This window comes from Drosophila navojoa, chromosome 2, assembly GCF_054131105.1.
Source record: "Drosophila navojoa isolate 15081-1374.11 chromosome 2, UAZ_NAV_1.0, whole genome shotgun sequence".
Taxonomy (NCBI): domain Eukaryota; kingdom Metazoa; phylum Arthropoda; class Insecta; order Diptera; family Drosophilidae; genus Drosophila; species Drosophila navojoa.
In genome coordinates this window covers 10,718,533-10,742,408 of record NC_142890.1, presented here as the reverse complement: position 1 = coordinate 10,742,408, position 23,876 = coordinate 10,718,533, and the positions used below count along the sequence as shown (strand labels likewise).

The 23,876-nt window shown below is 40.1% G+C and overlaps 1 protein-coding gene across 7 annotated transcripts in view; it reads left to right on the top strand.

Annotated features, from left to right (window-relative positions):
* Nucleotides 1–265: 265 nt before the first annotated feature.
* Nucleotides 266–23,876, top strand: part of SKIP (Shal K[+] channel interacting protein) — a 170,231-nt gene continuing 146,620 nt past the window's right edge. For 6 of the 7 annotated variants that reach the window (XM_089260956.1, XM_089260919.1, XM_030389360.2 and 3 more), the window contains exon 1: nucleotides 266–1,497. The gene's annotated coding sequence lies outside the window, so the exon portion shown is untranslated. The remainder of the gene's footprint in view (nucleotides 1,498–23,876) is intronic. The other variant, XM_030389362.2, reaches the window with a different exon arrangement.

Below are 23,876 nucleotides of genomic sequence, written 5' to 3'. Positions count from 1 at the left end.
ATTTCGTTAAATGTTTCGCTTGCTTTATGCTTTCGTTGAGTTTTCTCTTAGTTTCATTTCGCATCGTTTCGCTGTGGCTGCAAATGGGCGGCTATGCCTGCCTTAACGCTCTCTTTGCTTGCCGTTGCGGCTCTCTTTGTTTCATTTCGTTCGGAAATGCTTCGCATTTTATCCCTTGAGCGCGTTTCGTTGCCTGCCGTATCGTTTCGCATTCGTTTCGTTTAGTTTATCTGCTTGTTTGGCTCGTTGGTGGGTTCGTTGCGTTTCACTTGGTTTGTTTCGTTGCTGTTGCCGAGCAACTCTTGACGTGAACGGACGTGTTTTCTCTCGCAGCGGCAAACACTGCGAACGCAACGAAAGAACAGACAGGCGACAAATACAAAACACCGCAACGCAACTAAATAAAACTGTAAAGTGCAAGAACGTTATACACCAATACAATACAATATAATACTTTCTCAGAGCGAACGTCTGCTGCGTTTTTGTTTTTGTTATCGTTGTTAAAGTCAAGTGAACAAGTATCCGGTTAAAATTATAAATAAAATTTTATTTTCCACCTCTTTGGTTTAGTGTTACGTTTTATGTTGAATTTGTATAAATTTCGCAATTGTCCAAAATGCAATTGAACATGAATAAGAATCAATTACCGGTGCGCGTGTGAGATCCTTAATAATAATAATCAAAATCATAATAAAACGGTGAGCACGAGAGACAATCAAATAATTATAATACGAGTATATGACAAGCTTGAGAGCTTCACGTGCAGCATAAGAAATCGTGATAACACACACACAAACATACATAAACATCAGCAGCAGCATCAGCATCAGCATTTTGTTGTTGTGCACGCTCAATCGCCGTTAACATCGTGTGTGTTCCAGCAGCAGCAGCAGCGGCAGCAACCAACAAAAACAAACGAGCAATTTTCGTGCGTCGACGTCGCTGCTGCCGGCTGCTGCAATTATGTGTAGCAGCAGCGACGTTTTAAATAAAAGGTAGACAGCAATAGCAACAAAACAAGCATAACAGGCAGAAGCTTCCGCTGCCTCAGTCACCGTCGCCGTCGCTGTCTCTTGCATGCAATTAATGTACACAGTTTTTTTGCATACATAAATTACAACAACACAACAGCAACAACAACAACAAAAATAACATCAGCGGCAGCAACGTTTACAATTTGTGTGTGCTTTGCCGGCAGACGCTGTCGAGTGCCGCCGCCGCCGCCCCAAAGGTCGTTGGCGCTAAGGTCACAGTCAACCGAAGAGAGAAGCGAGATCTAGAGAAAGAGAGATAAAGAGTGTACGAATTTCGTGCTGCAAGTGTGACAAACAGGAACGCCCCAACAACAATAATACAAAAGCTTGAACAAAACGGTAAATCTTCAAATACGCGTGTGCCTCGAGTATTTAGATAAAATAAAAACGTAAATTCAACAAACTGCAGCAGCAATCGCTGTCGACGTCAGCGTCAACGTCAACGCTACTTGCAAATCGCATGGTAAGTGCCGCTACTTTTTCTTTCCCCCTTTGGTCTCCTTCAGCTTCATTCCCATTTGGCGTTGTTATTGTAAATGATTTGCAGTCACCTTCAGCTACGACTGGGCTCTTCTGCTTAAACCTTTGCTCTCACAGTCGCTCGCCCACTCTCGCACACGTTCCATCTCACTCTGTTATTCCGTGAACAACGCATTTGAGGATATTTCTAATCCGTTTTATTGATTGCAGGCAGCGCAGCTGGAGTGCTCTGCCAGCATTGCGTGTGCATGTATTGTGTGAGTCTCTCCTTTCGTGTGTGTGTGTATAGTTGTTATTATTGTTGGCAAGCCGTGTTGTGTTTTTTCCTTCTTCTCTTTTTTAATGTTTTTTTTTTTTTAAGTTCTTCTTTGGCCACTACTCATTTGGGGTTGTTGTTGTTGTGTCGGCTATAAAATCTGTGCCTGCTGCGCTGCCGGCTGCTCAGCTGCTGAGTTGGCTTTTCCTAGTTTTGTCATTCCATGTTTTTATCAGCTGCCGCTGCCACTGCCACTGCTGCTGTGCTGCTACGTGGGTGAACGGTAGGAAAAAAAGCTTTATTCGATTCCTCTTCTCACATTCGTGTGTTATTTTTGTTGCTCTCAGCAAAAACAAAAGAAGCAGAGTGAAGAATAACTTTATCAAAAAATTAAGAGAAATATGCCAAGCAGCTGCCCCCGTTGGGCATAACTCAATAATCACATCAAATGTCTCAGCTGCAACACCAACAGCAACAGCAGCAGCAACAGCAGCATCAGCAGCCGCAGCAACATCAGTGGCAACACCTTCGCCGTGTCTGTGGCAGAGGTGTGTCCACCTTGGACGTGAATGCGGCTCCTTCTTGCCCAGCTGCGCGCCATTTAAGTCGCTGACAAGTGTTTTGCCGGCATCTCCGGAATGCGTCCGACTCGCAGCAGCAGCGCCGCAAAAACTGGCAGCCAACATTGCTACCAATTATGCGATAAGCAGCCGCTACCTTTCGACCAACTCGGCGACGCACTTTAAGCCAACCGCCAACGGCCAACGGCCAACGGCTAGTGGCCAACTTTACTTTTAAGCCCCAGCCAGCACTACGCAAAGCAGAGCGCAAAAATTGTGAGTGCAATGAATAAAATACTACACTCAAATATTCATTCTGTGAATAGGCGGCAGCCCGATGCATTAAATAGACGAATCTAGAATACTCTAACTCAAATGTGACATTGAGAAACTAAATATGTGACTAAAGTTATATAGTGTGTTTACTAGGATAATTTGGAAAATTTAAGAAAAATCATAAACTTTCTATACAATATTATATTAATCTTAAAGAATTGTTGGGCACATTTTTATATAACAAAAATATTTGTGGCAGAAATTTGAAATGGAATTATATAAAATGTAAAAAATAATTCCAATTTTTCTTCTTTAAAATGGAAATATATAAAATGCTAAAGATAACCCCAAAGTTGGTTTCACCAATCTTCCTCAGTCAGAAATCAGACAATATAAAAGTATGTTAGTTTTTCTTAGACGTAAAATTTTGTAAATAAGATATTTTTAATAGGAAATAAAAGATTATACACATAAATAAAAAACATTATTTGGTTTAAGATAATTGTACAACTTATTCTAGAAAAAATGTTTAGTTCCTTCCAAACATTCATTAGATTATTAGATGTTTTCCATACACCAAATATATATAATTTGCTAAATCGAAACAGTTCCCAAAGATAGGCAAATATATGTCTTACAGTGATACCCATCTCTATATGATAGTTATGCATATACATTCCTTGATTGCTTTGATCTTGAATTCTCTAGAATATTTGAAAGTAAATGTAATTAGACGTCTATTCAGTTACCACACATACTGCTTATGGATGTGCACCCATTTGGGGTAAATATCTTAATCAAGCAAACGTGTTATTAAAGTAATTGGGCCACATTTGCAAAGAGTATTTATATATGTATATACATATATACGGCAATAATAATGAAAATGCGCCTGGAAAAACTAACAAAAGGCCGCGTGCGCGCGACCATCAAACGAAACGAAAAGCGTGCAGGCTCGACAACAACAACAACAACAAGAACAACAACAACGGGAGCAGGAGTAGCAGCAACAACAATAACAAAAGCAAAGGGAATGACCTTATATATTACAAACTGCAACGCAAACAAAGAGCCGCTAATGGTGCACGGCGGGGGCGGGAAGGGTTGAGGGCGGGGCGTGCACACTGCCTGATGCTGTGTTGACGCAAAGATCAACGCTGCCCAAAAACCGGTCGCCAGGCCTCAGTCGATGCCAGTGCCTCGGACTGGGACTCGGACTCGGCGTCGGACTCGGGCTACTGCGGGGCAATTGGGCCAAAAGCATAAAAATCAGTCAAGAGTCGCCTCCGCGCGGTGGAACGTTGCGAACATTAAAAGCGACAAACAAACAAACAAACGTACAGGTCCTGCCAGCAGCAGCAGCAGCAGCAACAGAAGCAGGAGACGGCAGCAGAGGACGGTGCTGCGGTGGGGCATGCAACTGCGGCTGGTCGCAAAAGGCGGCACATGGGCCAAGCGTAGCAGCAGCAGAAATCGATTTTCTCGCAAACTTGGCCAGCCAGGGCGCTGTAGCTGTAGCTGAAGTTGGAGCAGGAGCTGGAGCTGGAGCAGGAGCGGGGACTGGCACTGGACTTCAGTTAGCCGCAGGGCTCGAAACGCGCGCATTTTTCGGACCCTCGCCGTCTCGCTGCTCCCCTCGCAGTTGCTGGGTAAACGGCCCATATTCCGAGTAATGGATACACTACTACGGGCGCGCGCTCTCAATGTTGATGATGATGCGACCGCCGCTTGGCCGCTTGGTCCAGCACGAGCAGCAGCAGAGGCAGCGGCAGAGGCAGCGGCAGAGGCAGCGGCAGCGGCAGCAAAATTGCAAGTCAAACTGTCGTCGGGTCTGCGTTGTTTAGTTGTTTTATGCCACGTTGTTGCGCCATGGCCATTGGTAATTGCAATTGCCATTTGGACTAAGCCGCAGCAACAGCGGACGGCCACTTGCCAGATGAGTTTGCCCTCCACAGCCAGAGAGTGGATGTGTTGGGTGGGGCAGGGAAGTGGCAAGGGTGGAGTTAGTAAATCTGCAAATTGCATTCGCTAGTTGCTGCGCAATGGTTTATTTAATTTGTGTTATAAATAAATTTGTTAATGCTATAATTCCGTAGCACTGCAGTCTATGCTGCTCTCTCCCTAACTCTATCTCTCTCTCTCTCTCTCTCTCCCTCGGCCGCCCTCTGCCTGTGTTGATTCCCCTGGCAGTCGCTGATTTATCACTAATTGAAATCATCTCAACTGAAGCCAAGCCCCAAACACAGCAACACGGCGCGCATAAGAAATTACTAGGGCATGCCGAAGATTTAATACACTTGCAAATTGCTTCGGTCTTAATAACTCAATTTGTGCCGTTGGCAAATGTATGTGTACGTAGTATCTTGAGTTAGTTAGGATGTTGATTGTATATTAATCAGATGTTGATTTGCCTTTTACTATATGGAATGCGTTACGTGACAAGCTTTAATCTGAAATTCAATTTAGAGTTTAATTTATGTTTGTTGGTGTAAATATGTAAATGTAAATATATAAATATCTTTTAAGAATTCCTCACACATTTAGCACTGTAGAACCAACTCGAGAGTGCAGTAGAAAATTATAGAAAAATAGATAAAAGCTAATCTATATAAACTAATCTAAAATAGATTGGAATTCCATGTCATATACAGTGAATATATATTCAAATATTGCTTAATTCCCGGGTTCAGGGTAATATAGAAATTAATTAACAACTTTTCACTTTCTTTCCGTGTGTGTATTCACTGTACGCAACACGTTTAACGGCATTTTGTGTATGCCCATTTGCCAGGGCCGAGGAGGACAGCTAAATTTACGAAAAGTACAACATAATCTCGGCTAGAAACAAACTCAAACTGAATGCTTTGCCACGCCAAGAGGGCGTCAGGCAACCATGGGCGGGGCTGCCATTGTGTGTGTGTGTGTGTGTGTGTGTGTATGCTTGTGTGTATTTGTTTGTAGGCCTAGACACGCAAAGGTAAAATTTGCATGGAACGCAGACCGTTCAGCAATTACCGCTGCTACTGCGAGGCACATCAATAGCTGTTGTTGTTGTTGTTGCTGTTGCTGTTGTTGTTGTTGTCGTAGTTATAGCTCGCAGGCCTTGCCACCTGCTTGTCTGGGAAATCTGTTTGCTGGCCCGACTGCGTGTGTGTTCCGCTGGCAAAAATGACGTGACTGTCAATTGAGAAGAGGCACGGCTGTGCAGTGCAACATTAGGCATTGAAGGTGGCCCGGAGGGGGGGAAGGACAGCAGCAGAGAGCCGCACTGGCTGGCTGCATAGATTGCCGCTCTCCCATCCCTGTCGGCTCTCAGCTTTTTCAAGTTGTCTGCGGCGACACCCAACCAGTTGACGCTGTAGATATGCCTTGCACTCGACTTTTGCACTGCATTTTTTTAGCTCCAGCTTTTCTTGTTCTCTGTTTTTTTCGTTTTTCGTATCGTACTCTTGGCTCATCAGCAAAAACAACAACAACAAATCAACGCAGCGGCATCAATGACAGAACAGCATAAAAAAAAGTAACAAAAAATAAGAAAAAAATCTATAAAATGCAGCAGCAGCAACAACAACAACAACAACAGACAACAACTGGAACGACATGATTTTTGTTGCAAGGGGCAGTTATCCATCCACCAGGCGCACATCATCCATTCAAAGTTTGAGGAGCTGCTGCGTTGGCTTTTCCTCCAGCTTCGCCTCTTGTTCTTCTTCATCTGCGTCATCTTGTTGTTGTGTCCTCATTTTGTTCCTGTTTGTTGTTGCTGTTGATTTTGCTTTAATTATTGTTCCGTTTCGTCTGCCATTTGCAGCACTTCGCATGTTGTTTTTTTTTTTCGTTTTTCTTCCTTTTTTTCGGTTTTCAATTCGTTTTACTTTAACGTTTCCCAGGAGAAACATTAAACACAATAGGCCGAATGAATGATTCGAAATCATTCACAGCAAAAATGCGCCTTGATTGGCGGAAGAATAAAGGCGAACCAAAAAAAAAAAAAAAAAAAAAAAAATACAGTTGAAAGTAAAAGAAAAATGTAATGAAATTTAAAAATATAAACGTAGAGATCAGAAGTAAAAGATGAGAAAAACAGCTAGAAAGAAATTAATTTTATAAATAAATATTCAAATTTAGTATATCAAATATGCAATGAGTAAAAATAAATATTAAAATAAATTTTTAAAAATATTATAAATTATAAATTTGTTATATATATATTTTATTATATTTTTAAATTTTATTTTCATTGCAATTTTTTATATAATTTGTTGTGATATATATTTTAATACTTTATATATTATAGAAATTTGCATTTAAATTTTCATTAAAATTATTTGATTTATTTTATATATTTTATATATCTGAAACAATAAAAAAATTATCAATTTAAGTATTGCTATAATATTGAAATATTGAACACATTCTAAAATAATTCATATTTATTTTATATATTTTATATACCTGAAATAATAAAAAACTTATCAATTTAAGTATTGCTATAAATATTGAACACATTCTAAAATAATTTATTACACAAAATGAGATAATGACTGTAATTAAAGCCCTTTTCGAATATAAATTTTATATATTCATTCGAGACTCAAGCACAGCTGCTGGTGCCCTGTGAATGATATATTTTTGATGCTTTTGCTCTTGTTCTTAAATACTTGTAATTCCTAACCTTTTTTGCTGCTAATTTTGTATGGGAATACGGGCAACTCCCTTGGCTCAACTGCATTTGCATAACCTCGTCCAAATGCACCCCTCACCCACCCCCCCTCTCACCCTTCGCATAGGCAGGCAAACTCATTTTGCATTTCACTTTCCTTTGTGCAGCATGCAAAAGTTCGAAGCCCCCAACTTTAACAGCCAGCCAAACAGACGATTCTAATGCAGTAAAGAAATATATACATATATACAAACATTTGTATATACATAAGTATATATACTTTTTTATAAAAAAAACAAAACTGCGAAACATGCAGCGTGGCAGGCTAAACAGGAGGCATGCTGCGTTGCAACGTTCTAGATATTACAGTATGCATATATATGTATGTATATATGTATATATATATTTATATATTTTGTGTGCAGCTTTTTACACATTTTGTTTTTGTTTGTTTGGGCTTGGTTTTTGTGTTTCTGTTTTTGTTTTTTTTTTTTTTCGGTCGCGTTAGTCAGTTTGGTGCGACTTAAATTGCATTTTATTTCTGCAACGTTGCAAAACATTTATTTACTTTCATGGTTTGTTGAGTATTTGCCAAGCCACAAGCAACTGCCAACTGCCAACTGGCAACTGGCAACTGGAAAGCTCGAACACTTCAGCGAAGGCATATGAGAATCGCTTAGAAAGGATGACGATGTCGCGGCAGAAGAGTTTTTCCAACGGAAGCCGTTGACTGCCTTTGAACTTGCTTAGACCAAAACAGAAAAAGAAAAGCAGAAAATAATAAATAAATAGAAAATGCATAAAATATGAAAGGGATTGAGTTAAGCTTCCTCTCCCCCTCCCTCTCCCCCCCACTCACTCTTCCTGTATGTGTGTGACATGCGTTGACATTTTTGTGAGCCGCTCGCTCGCTAAGTAGCTGCGGGGATTAAGCCAAAGCTTTGTCTCTGTCAGCTTTGGGAGCTAACGAGCTGGGGCCGAGGCCGCTGCAATTATGCGCTAATTAAATGCTACATAATTTTTCGAATGCCGAGGACAGCTAAAAAATGCATAACATGTGTTGCACAGCCCTGGCGAGGCTGGCTCAAGAGATTCAGAATAGGCAGCAGCAGCCCGATCATCATCCAGACTCAAAGAGTTGCAGCAGCAGCAGTCGTCGCTTACTTTTGTGAGCCGCAGGCCGCGGGCCAGAAAAAAATATAAGAAACAATTTTCATGAGACGGCAGCACGGGCATAACCATAACATGTTTTGTTATTAATTATAGTTTACGCAACGCAGGGGACAGGCCGAAGACAACAACAATAACAGTCACTCACAGTCTGTCAGTCAGGCAGTGAAGCCGGGCAGGGCAGGAAGCCAACCTCTTGTTGACCATGTGCCACTAACTCCGACGGCTGCTCCTTGCAGCAGCAAAGCAAAGACAACAAAGCAGCAGCAGCAGCAGCAGCAGAAGAAGAAGAAGAAGAAGTCGAAAAAAAAAAAAGGAAAGAGTTCACTTAATTTGACGCACAAATGTCAGTCACAAGTTGTTGGCCCGGCCCGAACTGCAGCGCGTTCAGCGAAGCGCGACGGTCGCGTTGCGTTAAGGATCGTTGCTTTTAGTTTGAAAATAACTCAATAACTAATCCAATCGGATGGTTAAGGACGAAAAAGGGTTCGTTGCCCAAGGGCCAACAGCGGCAGCAGCAGCAGCAGCAGCAGCAGCAGCAACATCAACATGTGGCAGCCTTTGCCTCTTTGGCTTGACAATAAAAATTATCATAATTATATTTAAATTAATATGCAAGAGCCTGTGAGCCTGGCCAGCTAGCAATTTCCGCGCTCGACAAATTACAGGAAATGCCAAACACCAACAGCATGAACCATGCCGAGAGCACTGAACCCTTTGTGGCTCGCTGCTGCTGCTGCTGCTGTTGTTGTTGTTGTTGTAGTTGTGCGACGGCAACATTAATTAGAAAACAAGAACCGCTTTTCACACGTTGCGCCCACGCTCAATATTAAAAGGCGTTACTTCCAATGGAGCTAATCCAAATTGCAGATCTTAAATGCTAGCTGCTTACAGAAGCCGAGTAATTACGAGATGAGGATGGAGAAAGAGAGAGGGCGAGAGGGGGAAAGGGAGAGAGAGAGAGAAAGAGAGAGAGAGAGAGAGAGAGAGAGAGAGAGAGAGAGAGAGAGAGTCAGAGAGAGAGAGATAGATACAGAGAGAGGATATCAAATTCTATGAATTAAAATTCCTTATATTAGCTATTTCTTGTTTATAGTTATATAAACTGCATTTAATTAAAGGGATTAAAATTAAAGTAAAATTAAAACTTTTATAATTTTACATAGCATATATATTATATATATACTGAATATATTTTTATCCATCTATGATATTCACATTATGGTATATATGTATGTCGCCAATGATTTTCGCACCTTAGTTTAGTTAGTCAGTTTCTGTTTATTATTACTATAACGGGCAATCATTAGATTGTAGCTAATACAATGTCATAATATCAACATATTCATATTATATTCTTATCGTAGCACAGAATCGTACCTAGATTTGTCTAGTCTTAAAGTTATTAAATAATTTAAAATCAATCCAATCTGATCTAGCTTCCATTTCACATTCGCATTAAAAAGCTAAATTAATATTAAAATTGAATGAGATAATTAGTTAAACTAAGACGGAACTATGAAGAATTATGTTTCAATAAATTTGATGGATAAATAAAAAAATTTAGGGATACATTCGATTGCTTCATAGATAATCAAAAGAATTAAAAAAAAAAAATAAATAAAAAACTTTAATTAAACTTAAAAGTAGATGTCAGACTAAAATATTTAATATACTCATAAAACTAATGTACTCTATTCAGCCTGTAAGTAAGCAAGTACAATAATACTCCATATATGTATGTATGTCTTATATATATATATTTTTCTTTTTTATGAACATCCATTATAGTTTTATAGCCAACTTCGCGTTTGCATTGCTTCAAGCATCAAGTTTTGTTTTGTTTTTCTCCTATTTTTACTCGACTGATTTTGACATTTAATCGTCAACAGCGGCGACGCCCACGCAGAGCTGGCTTATGAATATTTTAATTAATTTTCATTGTGGCTCAATGTACTCACCTTTTTTTTTTCTTGCTTTTGGTTCTCTTCATCTCGTAATTCATTAATTTATGCAAAATATTTGCAGTTGTTCTTGTTGTTGTTGCTGTGACAGGCGCGAGCATTTATTTATAATTTATATTGCAATTATAAACTAATATTGTTGTCGGCATTCGTGAAGTTGTAGTTGCTGTTGTTGTTGCTGTTGTTGTTGTTGTTTTAGTTGCTGTTGTTCAATTGTAATTTATGCGCATTTTTAATTGCAGCTCCGAAATTTCGAATTCGTATCACAAAATTCCAATTTGGCTTTGTTGTTGCTTTGCTCTGGTTTTTGTTTAAATAATTTAAGTTAATTTCGCATTGACGCAGCCCCATGCATATATGTGTATATATATATAACGACTATACGATTTTATTATTATTTAATTATACCCTTTGCATAATTTATGCTAAATTGTGTATTATTTCATTTTATTGATTGCCCACAATATGTTTGGCATTAATCATATGGTTTTATTTTAGTTCGCAATTTGCAATACCCTGTAAGTGGTGCAGTGTGTGAGCAGGGTATACTCAACTATAGGGTAAGGAGGACATAAATATTATTCGTGTTCTAAAATACATGTTATATATAGAGAAATTTAATTTGAACTCTTCACTTAGCAATCGCTGCTCAGCTTCAACTACAGGGTATCTGTTGGCTAGTCCCTCGCTCTCTGCACTCGTCCATTTAATTGATTGTTCGCTGCTCATCGGTGCCAATGATAAATGGAGTTTAAAATGCCATGCGAGAAAGACAACTGAATGATTTAGTTTGCCGCGCTCTGTTGTTGTCATTTGTTGGCCCTAATTAATGTGGCTCAATACATTTTTGTTGGGCCTCAATCCGATTGTTTGGGGCAACCTTTTTTCCTGATTTTGGCATATCAATTAATTTGGCCTAATCTAATTTAGTTATTGTAAACTGATTAGTCCGTTGAGCATTTCCAACCGGTTTCAAGAGCCGAGGGCCCTTAAAAAACGATTCGATAAAGATTAGATGAACCTACCAAATAGCCATTAAACTAAACTGGATTAATAAAGAGTTGAATAAAACTCATTTGAATGCAATTAAAATTGCCTCATTTATATATTTTTTTTTTATTATTTTGATAGGCTTAATTCATTGAGCACAATTTTTATTATTTTTTAATTTTATTTAATGCAGCTTTGCTAATTATTTATGTTCAGTTTTTGCTATGCGCTTGAGCCTGGTCTTCATTAGGCCAGCACTTAAAAACAATTCCGGCCAGAAAACACAAAAATAAACAGTGTTGTATAATGTGTTATTGGGCCTCGTTTACATTATGTGAAGTGCGTGTGTTAATAGTGGAGTTGGCTCTACTTTTTTTTTTTTTGTTATTTAGACGGAATCGTAAATAATTTAGTGCGCTGTTTTGTGTGGACTTTAACAAACAATAGCAACAACAACAGATTTTCATAGCTTTTGGCAATTTGGCTTAATGTTTGTTATAATGGCTTTAATTGTTATGGGCGCTTAATTGAATGCATTAATAATATGCATATACAGAGATTTATGTAGCTCGGGCGGGGGGCGGCACGGGAGAGTCGGGCGAGAGTCTCTGATTATTTCCGTTGGCATATGTAGATTAGAGCTGACATTTCGAGTCCCGTTTCGAGTCAAATTAAAAGCAAATAAAAGACCAAGACATACGTAAATGGCCGGTCAGCGATTTAGATAGCAATAAAATGCAGCTCGCTCACCTCTCTGAACTGCACATGCTCCATTACCAATTCAGAAATCTTGGCTCGAACAGCAGCAGCAGCAGTTGCAACAACAACAACGAGTAGAAGGAAACATGCTGCAACAACCACGTCGACAACATTAGAGAAGTCACGAACTGCAACAGCAACAGCAACAGCAACTACAACAGCAGCTAAATTGTAAACATAAACAAAACATTTATGACTATTTACAGTTCAGCGAGAGGTGCACACAACAAACACACACATAGACACACAGATACTTATACACACACCCGCTGCTAAGAACTTGCTGTACGTGAGCTGCTGCTGCTGTAGCTGCTGCCGAAGTTCAATGAGTTTTTGGTGTGAAAGGGTCAATTGTGTAAATAATAACGAAAAACTGTGAACAGCAAACAACAACAACAGCAGCAGCAGCAACAACAACAACAACAAGACTAGCCAACAGAAACAGGGGCCAAAAATGTAACTTGTCTATCAGCTTGGCTGAGTGGAAAACCCATAAAAATATCACACGCATATGCGTTATAGGGAAAAGGCATTTGCGATAAGCAATGCAACTAAATAAACAGATACAGATACCAATACAAACACTGGGGCCGCAGGCAACAGATACAGATGCACAGCCATAGATACACCGATACACTGGAAAAGCATTTTCAATTGCATTCGGTGGCCGCAGACAGCGCGACTGGGCTGTTGGCTGAATGTCCAACTGTCGTCGTCGTCGTCGACGTCGTCGTCGGACTCGTTTTTATGATGCAATTAAATATGGTGTTTAATGCATTTGTAAATAATAATAATAAATAAAAATGCATTCACTGCATTCAGTGCCCATATCATGATAATGAAGTTGAAAGTTTGACTGCATAAACCGTAAAACTTTTGCCTGCTGCTTTATTTGCCTGCAGGAAATAAAAGTGTCATAAAAAACTGTCATGGCTGCCTGCCGGCCCACCCCCCAACTCCCTCTCTTGCCAGACCAACTCAATGCATATGAATTACAGCGAAAGGGGGGCGGTCTATTTGGGGAATTTTGTACTTTTTAAACAGCTGCTTAATTTGGGCAATTCGAGTTTTATGGCCGAGCGTTCATATTCATTGACATTCGACATTTATAATGGAGTGTTTTATGACGATTCTATTAGCGAAGCTAACTATTTAGTTTTTTTCCTTTTGTCTCTCTCTCTCTCTCTCTCTCTCTCTTTTTCTTTCGTTTTTTTAAGTGCTCGCTAATTGAATTCGAATCCGTATTCGAATTCGATTTTCTGGCCTATCAAGAGATCTCATTAAAGGTGGCAGATTTTAATGAATTGGGTAAATGATAGTTTTACAATTTCATTAATTAAACGTTGATTCACTTAAGTGTATTATATTTTTAAAAGGTTTTGTTTTGACAGTTTAATTAGGATGTGTTAAGAGAAATATATTCAAAATGGGCGATTATTAGATATATAAAATGTAAAAATAAAATATAAAATATAAAAATAAAATATAAAATACAAAATGTAAAATGTAAAATGTAAAATATAAAATATAAAATATAAAATATAAAATATAAAATATAAAATATAAAATATAAAATATAAAATATAAAATATAAAATATAAAATATAAAATATAAAATATAAAATATAAAATATAATATATAAAATATGAAATGTAAAATATAAAATATAAATATAAAATGTAAATTATAAAAAAAAAATTTTTAAAATATAAAATGTAAAATATAAATAAAATATTTTATAATTATATGATAAAAAATTTCGAATATAAAATATAAAATTCAAAATGAAAAGTAAAAAAAAAAAATATTTGTATAAAATCTTTTACTTTATTTCTACATTTCTTATATTTATTATATATAAAATATGAAAACTAAAAATACATTTTGGTTTTAGTGTATTCCAAGAAAAAATTTACATTAAAATACTTAACTTTAAAATTACATTGGGACATGGTATTTTTTTATAATATTAAATAATTCGAGATAGATATCGCTAACAGACCTTGTAGACGACTGTTATTATTTTAGACACACACCCACTTCTCTAACCAACAATAACTATCTAATATCTCTCTTTTTCCCTTTCAATACGTAACCCTCCATTAGGTTAAACATATTCAAATGGAGGCCAATCGATACGATATCCAATTATAGACATATCATATATCATATCCTACATAATATCTCTCTCATATCGTATCATAAACTATGCATAAACATAATTGAGCTGATTTTTGCTGGCAGCCCGGTTAACAAGATGTCAGGCTTATGCTTATCATAAATGCAGATTGAGCTCTGCTTAGCTGCTTTACTCGCTGCCTTGCTTAGCATATCCTGGCAAATCTTTTGCTTGGCTTAACTTTTCGCTCGCATATATTAGAGAGCATTCATGTGTGTATATGTGTGAGTGTGTGTTGGTGTATTGCAAGTAAGCTGATTGCATAATTCAATGCAAATAGCGCCGCAACAACAACAACAACAACAACGAAACAGTCAATGCAAATGTTGAGAGTGCAAAGCGGCTGCCCAATTGATTTGCCTGGGGTTTCTATTTTCTGCCTTTTGCATGCGCTGGGAAAATGCCAGACCCTTTTCCGACATGGCGAAAGAGAAAGGGCTGGAGAGAGTTGAACGGAGAATGGGGTTAAGTATGCCATCAATTGTACAACTTTAAACTGGGCACGAACTCAAGCCGGGGCGGCTCAATGTCGCATAATGCTCAATCAAATTAATGTTGAAGTTGAGTTGAGGCAAGTAATTAAATCCAAAACTAACAATTGGCTGTGCAAACACAGGCACGCACACGCACACACACACACAGAATGAGTGAATGGCGTAGAGTGTCCATAATAATAACAATTTTCATATTAATTTTCATAATTTTCCAATGTTGACAACAAAGCAAACACAAATACACGTAGCCAAACAAGCAGCGGCAACTGAGACAGCAGAGGCCGAGGCAAAGTGTGCGGCACGACGTTGACAGCGTCGCAGCGGGGAAAAAAAACGGGCAGCGAGACGAAGGGCAAAACAAAAGGCGCACAGTGTAAAGGATACTTAACATGCCAGGACAATGGGGGGTAGGTAATTGGACAGTTGGAAATGTCCACAGCTCCATGGAGGAGCTGGACACTTGTTGGTCAGCCGTACGACAACCTGCTGAGAGTCGATGTGCTGCAATTTGCCTAATAACTCAGCCCGGACTAAGGCAAGGGCAGGCAGCCAGCATAGTTGCCTATCTCTCACTCTCTCTCTCTCTCACTCTCACTCTCACTCCCTCTCTTGCTGTCGCGCTCTGTGTGGGTGCGTATTTACAGCCCTGCGGTTAGTTTGAACTGTTGACTTTGCGGTGAGCACTTTAAATTGATTAAGTTGAACTTGTCTCTAGCTTTTGACGTCGCGGTTGCGCCCTCCCCCGATCCGCCCCGACCTGCCGCTCGCACTGCGCCAAAAAGATACTTGATGCCATAAAAGCTGCAGCAGCAGCTGCTTTCCGCTTAATTCATGGCTCTAGTTTGTAGTTTTTGTAGTCTTTCTCGAGTGCGCACTCAAATGACGTGTAACACTCGTGAGACATTTAAGCACTTGAATGCCAGCAATAAGGCAAGAGGAATAAAACTTGAAGCAATTTGCGCCGTCTAAAAGGCCCCAGCATGCTGCTTACAGCCCGGCGAGTCGCGACAGAGAGTGCAGCGACGGCGGCAGCGGCAGCGGCAACTGTCACTCGCGGAAAGTTGTCCAAGTCAAGCGTTCAAATTTAACTTGAGCGCCGAAAAAAGCGCTTTACAAAAGTTACAAGTCACACAACAAAGGCGAAATGACGGCGGGTGTATGGGTGTATGGGTGTGTGTGTGTGTGTGTGGGGCCTGGTAGGAGCCTGCCTGCTGGGCTGGTTTTTGGCAGCTGTTGTTGTGCTCTTGTCGCCAGCAGCTTCCAAAATTAATTTCAATATCAGCAAACAAGCGAAAAAAAAGAGAGAAGAAACGCGTTAAACTTGAGCGAAATTTCTGAGGAAAACTTTTGAGATACTTGATGTGAAATTTAGGGAATTAAATTGAGATGAAATTCAGTTGAGGCCATGCTCACATAGCAACCAGCTGTATAGAGTATATGTTAGAGTATGATAATCTTATGATAAATATACATATATTTATTTCTTTTTCTCTTCATTTGACTGCCCTGGAGTTGGTACACATATACATGTATTGTATTGCATATACATGTGTTCACATATGTATCAAATGATGTTTGGTCAACTCTTCACATTTACAGAATCTGAAACTGTTGCTAAAGTTGTTGTGGCAGCTGCTTGTGCTGCTGCTCCAATTGAAGTTTTTGCATCTTTCTTGTGGTTAGCATTTTTATTTACACTTGGCCCGGCCACATTTTGACATAAGTTCGAGTGCAGGCGGCAGCGGGCAACGGGCAAGGGGCGTGGCAGCGGGCAACGAACAAATCGATGTCCGTTGCTGTCTCGGATCGGGTCAACAGTTTGTGCTGCGTCATTGGGTGTCTGCCACAACAACAAGCCACAAGCACAGAAGTTGCAAACTGTAGTGCAATCATGCTAAAAATGCCACACAAAAGGAGCTTAAATTAAAGTTTGGCAGGAGCAGCAGGAGCAGCAGCAGCAGCAGGAGCAGGAACAGCAGCAGCAGGAGCAGGAGTAGGATCGGGTGTGAGTAGCAGCAGGAGGCATAGACCGCAGATCATGCTGAATGTGGCATGTGGTCCAATATCATGGCAAAGTGTCAATGTGCGTGCAGGAGCTGCTGCAATTGCCGTTTTTGTTGCCCTTTGCCACTGCAGTTGCCTTTGCCGTTGTCGTTGCAGTTGCAGCCGTTTGCCGAAAACATTCCGGCCATGTCTAAGGCCTGGACTGGAGAGACTATCTGTTTGGCTGGTTGTGTTGCGGTCAACGCCTCTTAACGTTGCATTCCACAGTTGCACTTTGCATTTTGGGACCCAACAAAAGGGTAGCATTATAATGACAGATAAGTGTATGTGTGTGTGTGAGTGTGTGTGTGTGTGTGTGTGGGGAAAGATAGCAAAGATGGCGTTAATCTATGCCGGAGCACTTACGGTAAAAGCTCCGAGTGCTTAATGTGGGCTGGAAAATGAGCAATTCCTAAGATGATTTGTATGTGGTATGGAGCAGGGGAATAGGTAGCAAATATTCTATATAAATATGAGAATATATACACATATATGAAATGGAATGTAACGAAAATTGTATAATAAGCAATTCGTTAGATGGTAGTAGGTAGTATATAGACCTACATATAATACAGTGATATAAGTAGTAATTAATAATAAGGATGTTCCTCAGCAACCCTCTTGTGAGAGTAATTATTTTTGTAAAAAGGCTAGATTACATATTTTCAAAACTATTTGTAATTAATATGAATATTAATGTATATTTTTATAATATTGCTACTACTACTACTACTACTGCTACTACTACTTTTATTACTACTATTACTAAAACTCTTAGTAATAGTAACTACTTCCTATTTAGTTGATCATAGAAACAGTAGTAGTGATAGTAGTAAACCTTATAAAATTGTTTTCTAAATCTTATGTCTAATCATAAAATTAATTTGTCCAACATTTAGTTTTACTCACATGTATTTTACTACTATTATCTACTACTATTATCTACTACTATTATCTACTACTATTACTACTACTATTTGCTTTGTTATTTTAATGAGAACAATATATCTCAGCAAATCAGATGCTTCAGCTAAAACACAGCTCAGATAAGAAGTTTATGCACGCAAACATCTACTGATCAGCTCATGAGCTATCTATCTATCTATCTAGCGCCCATGATCTCGACTCTATAATATAAATACTTTTAGGCTGTTCAAGAGGCGCTTAAAGAGCGCCTCTCTAGGAGTTACTATAGGACATGTGCTCTTGTCCTGATTCCCGCGCTTTGGCTGCAATTGCAATTTGTGCACTTTATGTTGCCAGTTGGAAAATTGTGTGTGCATGCCAAGATACACCCACACACCCTGCACACACACTCGCGCACACACACATGCACATACCTACTTGCATTGCTTCAGTGTGAGCTGCAGCGAAATTGTATCTTTTGCCAGCTTGCGGTGTGGAGTGCGAGTATCTGCTGCTGAGGCTGTTGAGGTTGTTGTCGTTGGCGTTGTCTATGCGTTGCCTTGTCTCAGTTTCTCTATGTGTGTGTGCGTGTGTGTGTGTCTGTGTGTGTGTATTTGTGTTTGTGTTGCTTGCCAGGGCACATAGTTGCTTCTCACTTGAAAAAGTTGCTCATTTTTACACACTTTATTTTTGGTGCAACGACAGGCAGTTGCTGTTGTTGTTGTTGTTGCTCTTACAACTTGGAACATTGTTTCAGCACTTAAGCGACATCATGCGCACAACGAGCGAATGAACCAACAAAACGAACGAATCGCAGCAAGATTCAACTCTGGAGCGAGACTCACTTGCTGCCCCCCACAGTGTGTGTGAGGCAGATTGTGGCACGGTGTGGCACGGCATGTACCGGGCGGGCTGCTCAAATGTTTAAGCATTGTAGTAACCATAGCACATACACTGCACTGCACATGCATCGAGTGTGGAGCGATGCAAAGGAAAAGCAATCCAAACCCAAAAACGATCCACAGCCACGTTTCACATTCTGTGTGCTCGAGCCTTTTGTTTGAAGTTTGTCTTCGAATGGAAAACTTTTGTGAAAATTAATTACGAATTCGTGAGGTCAATCGTTTTTCGGTGATAATCGAGTGGGTGCCAAGCGTTGCGGACCAGGTGAGCGGATGAGCGGATGAGCGGGGCGTCCATCGAAGTTGGTTTGGCAGGCGAACCATCAGGTTGTTTAAATGCGGGACGACCGAAGGGGCGTTCGGGCTAGTTTGGTTGGTTGTTCGTGGTCCGAGGGGGTACCCCCAAAGACTGTTTGGCATGTCTGGGCGACATGCTGTGTGCGGTCTGCCTGACTGCCTGACTCTCTCTCTCGCTCTCACTCTCCGTCTCTCTCACTCGCTGCTGCTGCTGCATCCTCGGGCTTTTTATGGCTGTGCTGGTCGTCATCAGCATTGCTTTTTGTTTATAATTTGGTAATTTGCAGTTTTGTCGTTGCTTAAGTCGACGTCGTGCCAAAGATTTTATAATTTTTACTTACAATTTCGGAAGCTGCTGCTGTTGCTGTTGCTGCTGCATTTTGCATAATTTTCCATTTAGCTTGTTGCGTGCCGCCGCAAAGTCGTGAGGCGTAATTAAAGAGTTTATTTCATGATTTGCGGCTTGGGGTCCGGTGCTGCTGCTGCTGCTGCTGTTGGGTGGCCAACTTGATTTTCCAGCTGAGCGTCTTGCAGTGCCAGGAAGATGCCTTTAAGCAACAGCGGCCTTTGACGCTGTGTCGCAGTTGTCAGCTACAGCAGTAGCAACAGCAGCAGCAGCAACAGCAGCAGCAGCAACATCAGCACGACAATATCCTTTGCTGTTATCCTTTGCCATTGCCCGAAGCTAATTTGGCTTGGTGTCTGTCGCCTGTTTGCTTTGCTTTATTGAAAAGACATCCTCGACAGCACTAATTTTAACTAAATAACTCTGATGAGTGCCGCAACCCAAGTGACTAACCAATTTTCCTGTTCGGGTCGGGCTTAACCTTTGTTTAACCTTTTTTAAGCCCCAAGCTACCCCACAGCTCCCACATCGATTTCATATTTTGCATGCCAGGGCCCAGCTAATAACACATAATCCGAAGGCAAACCGTTTTTGTGGCCACTGTCACATATTTGTTTAGGAACTGCAAAAAACATAAACGAAAAGAGGACAACAAAGAATGTAATAGTTCCCAAAGGCGGATGTTCGGGACTAGGGTATAGTCAGTGAAATGGGGCAGATTGAAGACAAGCTGCTCTGGGCTACTCAAAAGTCTTATTAAAATCTTAGCTTTTTAGCATATCGATAATTATCGATTGTATGAATAAAATAAGAATTGACCCGATAGGCTTATGCGTATGCAATAGTTATCGATCAAAAGATGCAACAAATTATTTATTATATTAGGATCTAATGTGTTCTTGCTTTAACAGAACATCGATAATTATCGATCATATGAAAATATCATGTACTTGTAGTTTATCTGATGGCTTTTAGTGTTCCATTCTTACAGAATCAGCTTACACAAGATTAATTCTTATATAAGTAATTCAGTTTGCTCACAGCTAATATACCCCTTTTCTCCAATGAAGGGTATTCAAAAACAAGTAATAAGCTAGAGCTAGAAATATTCCGATGGCGACAACGCCTAAACATTCGCTTATCCTTTTTAAAGGCTTGTTTGTACACACATAAACATATATATTCGTATGGATAATATTTAATACATATAAACGAATATATACTTATATACATATATGTACATATATTTAATATATTCCACGCACATATGGCGTCAAAAATTCAACATGCATGCGAGCATTTTAGTTTTGAGTTTACGTTTTTTTCTTCCACTGAGCTCTGGGCTTTGGGCTTGGGCAGCCCCTGCGTAGCCCCCGTCCATAAAAAATGCTTTAATTAAATGAAATCTCATGGTTTTTGTGTGACGTTCGTCCTTTTCGACTCCTGGTACATAGCTCCGTGCGTTGACTGCTTACACACTTTACAGTTACACGCACAACTATGCGACAGACGATGTGAGTGTATGCGCGTCTGTGTGTGTGTGTGTGTTTGGGTGTGCGTGTGCGTGTATACGTGTGTCTATGTGCGGGGGAGTTTTTGCTCTAGGTCTAACATTCAAAAATTGAAAAACCAAAATTTAAGCTGGACAGCTTTTTGAATTTATGACCAAATGGTACAAACACAATCATACACACACGCACGCACACACACACACATGCACACGCACAGACTTAAACGCAGACATATAAATAGTCTGGCTTACGCATGGGAATTGATGTTGGAGAGCCTGTGGGTAGCTCTACATACACACGTATAGGGTGCGTAACCGAACGGCCACATTATATGGTTAACATGGCCCATAATGCCATGAGAATAAACCATATATTATAAAATGGAACAGGACTTAAACTATGTTGATGAATTGCACAGTTTGGCATGACTAAACGAAATAATATTTCGGTAAATGAGAAAATTGGAAATGAACCAAAAATCAATTTCTATAATGAATGAATAAGGAATAATCCAAATGTATTCGAATATACAAATATGGCATATTTATATTCGAGTTTATTCAGATTTCCTTATATATTATTTCCTTAGATATTCAATTGAGAAATTCACATTTTATTTGATTATAAAAATAACTAATATGAATTGTTTATTTTAATATTTTATTTATTATTTTTAGTTGTTATACAAATTTATATAAATTTCTATATATTCGGAAAGAAATTTTTTTTAATCAGAATGAAAGAGGAGAGAGAAAATATGTTCCATAGGTGCGCTTGAAATTCTAAATTTAACCGTAAAACAAATGTATTTTTAAATAACAATATATCTTCGATGAATTATTGCATTCTCTGCTATTTGTGAATATCACAAGATAGATGATAGTTGTGGGCATTATTTATGTGTGGGTCCATTCCGCTTCTGTGCAGAGCAAAGACTTTACGGCCGTAATTGTTATGCGCTTTACATTTCCGTTCCCTTGCTCAAAAGGGATATAAGATTACAAATCTGTGCAGCATCCATTTGGCTTTATTTGAAGACAATTCCAATTACTGCTTAAGCCAAACTTCATTACCTTCTTTTTCGGGTCAGCAAAATGTGGTGCTGGTGGTGGCCCGCAGGTATTTTGCATTTGCTGAATGCGGGACATCCTGGACAGCCTGGCGCAGGAGATGGCCAAACTAGAGCTGTCGGCTCACTACAGTAGACGCACGCATAATGCGACACGTTTTGGGGTTGTTTTTAATCCCAAAACGTAGCAAAAGGCAGCATCGATTGCGGCCAGGTAGATTCATTCCTTTTTATCTGTCTCTCTTTCTCTGTGTGCGTGTGTGTGTGTGAAATGAAGTGGCAAAAATTGTTTGTGCTACCTGTGGGCAGCCGTGGAAGTGGCAGCTGTAAGTCCATTGGGGCACACAAAAAGACGCAATTATTCATATATGTATGCAGCCGGGCTGCAGTGTGGCCAACGATATCCCGATTGGCTGTGGCAACATTTTCACTTTGCATTATGTAAAACATTTTCACAGGCGACAAACATTTGCATGATTAACCATAATTGAAAAATGTGAAAGCGGCCCAACGGAGTGAGAGAGAGAGAGAGGGGTATAGACAGTTGTGGCTGTGGCAGAGGAGCTCTGTTGTAACAATCAATGGCGCCTCTGACATTCAATTCAATTTATCTACGCATGCCAGAGTTGAGCGCCATCTCACTCTCTCTACAACTCTCCCTCCCTCTCTCTCTCTCTCTCTCACTTGTTCTCATTCTACCTCCAGCTCTTTGTCAGCTTTAGCTTGTCAACTAGTCGAGTCTCTTTTGTGCTGGCTGCCTGAATCGGTGGCAGCAGCCACGCCCCATGCTGATTTGAGCTGAAGTCTTGCTTGCTTGTGCGCTCAATAGGCTTTGCTGCTTGGTTAACTGTAATTTTTAGCTGCTCATTCATAATTGAATATGGCAAGTGCGGCCAGGAAGCTGCCACTGCTGCTGCTGCTGCTGCTGCTGCTGCTGCTGTTGTTGTTGCCTCATTAATGTTGCACAGACTCAGCACAAAACTCAACTTCGAGCCGAGGCAATCTATCAACAAAAAGAAAAACTTCACTCCCGGTCTACCTCTCTCCCTCTCCCTCTCTCTCTCGCTCTTTGTTGTTGCCTAATGTGCGGCTTCCTGTTTTTACGGTTTTTGCCTTAATTAGTTGATCGCACGTGATATGGCCGACCTGTTCGACCCGCCTGGCCTTTTAACTCGGCAGCAAGTACTTAAGCCTTTAATTTGCTTGCCATTGTTGTTGTCGATGTTGCTGTTGTAGATGTTGCTGCAGATGTTGCTGTATCTCTACCTGGCTAGGCTAGCTGGCCAGCTTGGCTGACTGGCTGTTGCCATTGGCTTGTTATATTAGCACTTGTCTAGCTTTAAATTGCTTGTAAAGATTATCTATGGAAAACTCACACTCAATTTGCGCGTCTATTTTAGCATATATAATATAATCTGTGCAAAATCTTAAGTAGCTTACAATATGTGGAACGTACGCCAGAGGGGCCCTGATTGAGGTCGGACCAACAAGGCGCAATGACCATCTATCCTTGTAAGCCAAAAGATACACATAAATTGCAGCCGTGTTCAGGCCGGCCGCATTCGGTACAAACAGATGCATAGATATACACACATATATATAGTTTGAGAGTGTGTCTCTGTATAGGTGCGTATACAAAATGGCCGTCGAGTTGAGCCACAAAAGCTGCACAGCTGTTGGCGACAAATCTACAAGCGTTTGACTGAAATAACAATAATACAGGAGGCAATACACACACACACACACACACACACACACAGCATACATACACTCACCCACACAGTCATGTAACATACACAGTTGTTACTTCCGTTTCATGTCGTTGTCACTCGCTCTCTGTCCGCCCGTTTTGGGGACATTCCTGCTCCTGCTGCTGCTGCTGCTCCTGCTGTTGCTGCTGCTCCTTCTGTTTGTTTGTAATTTGATGCGCGCTTTTAGTTAATTGTGGCAGCAGGACATGAGTATTGCCTATGCAC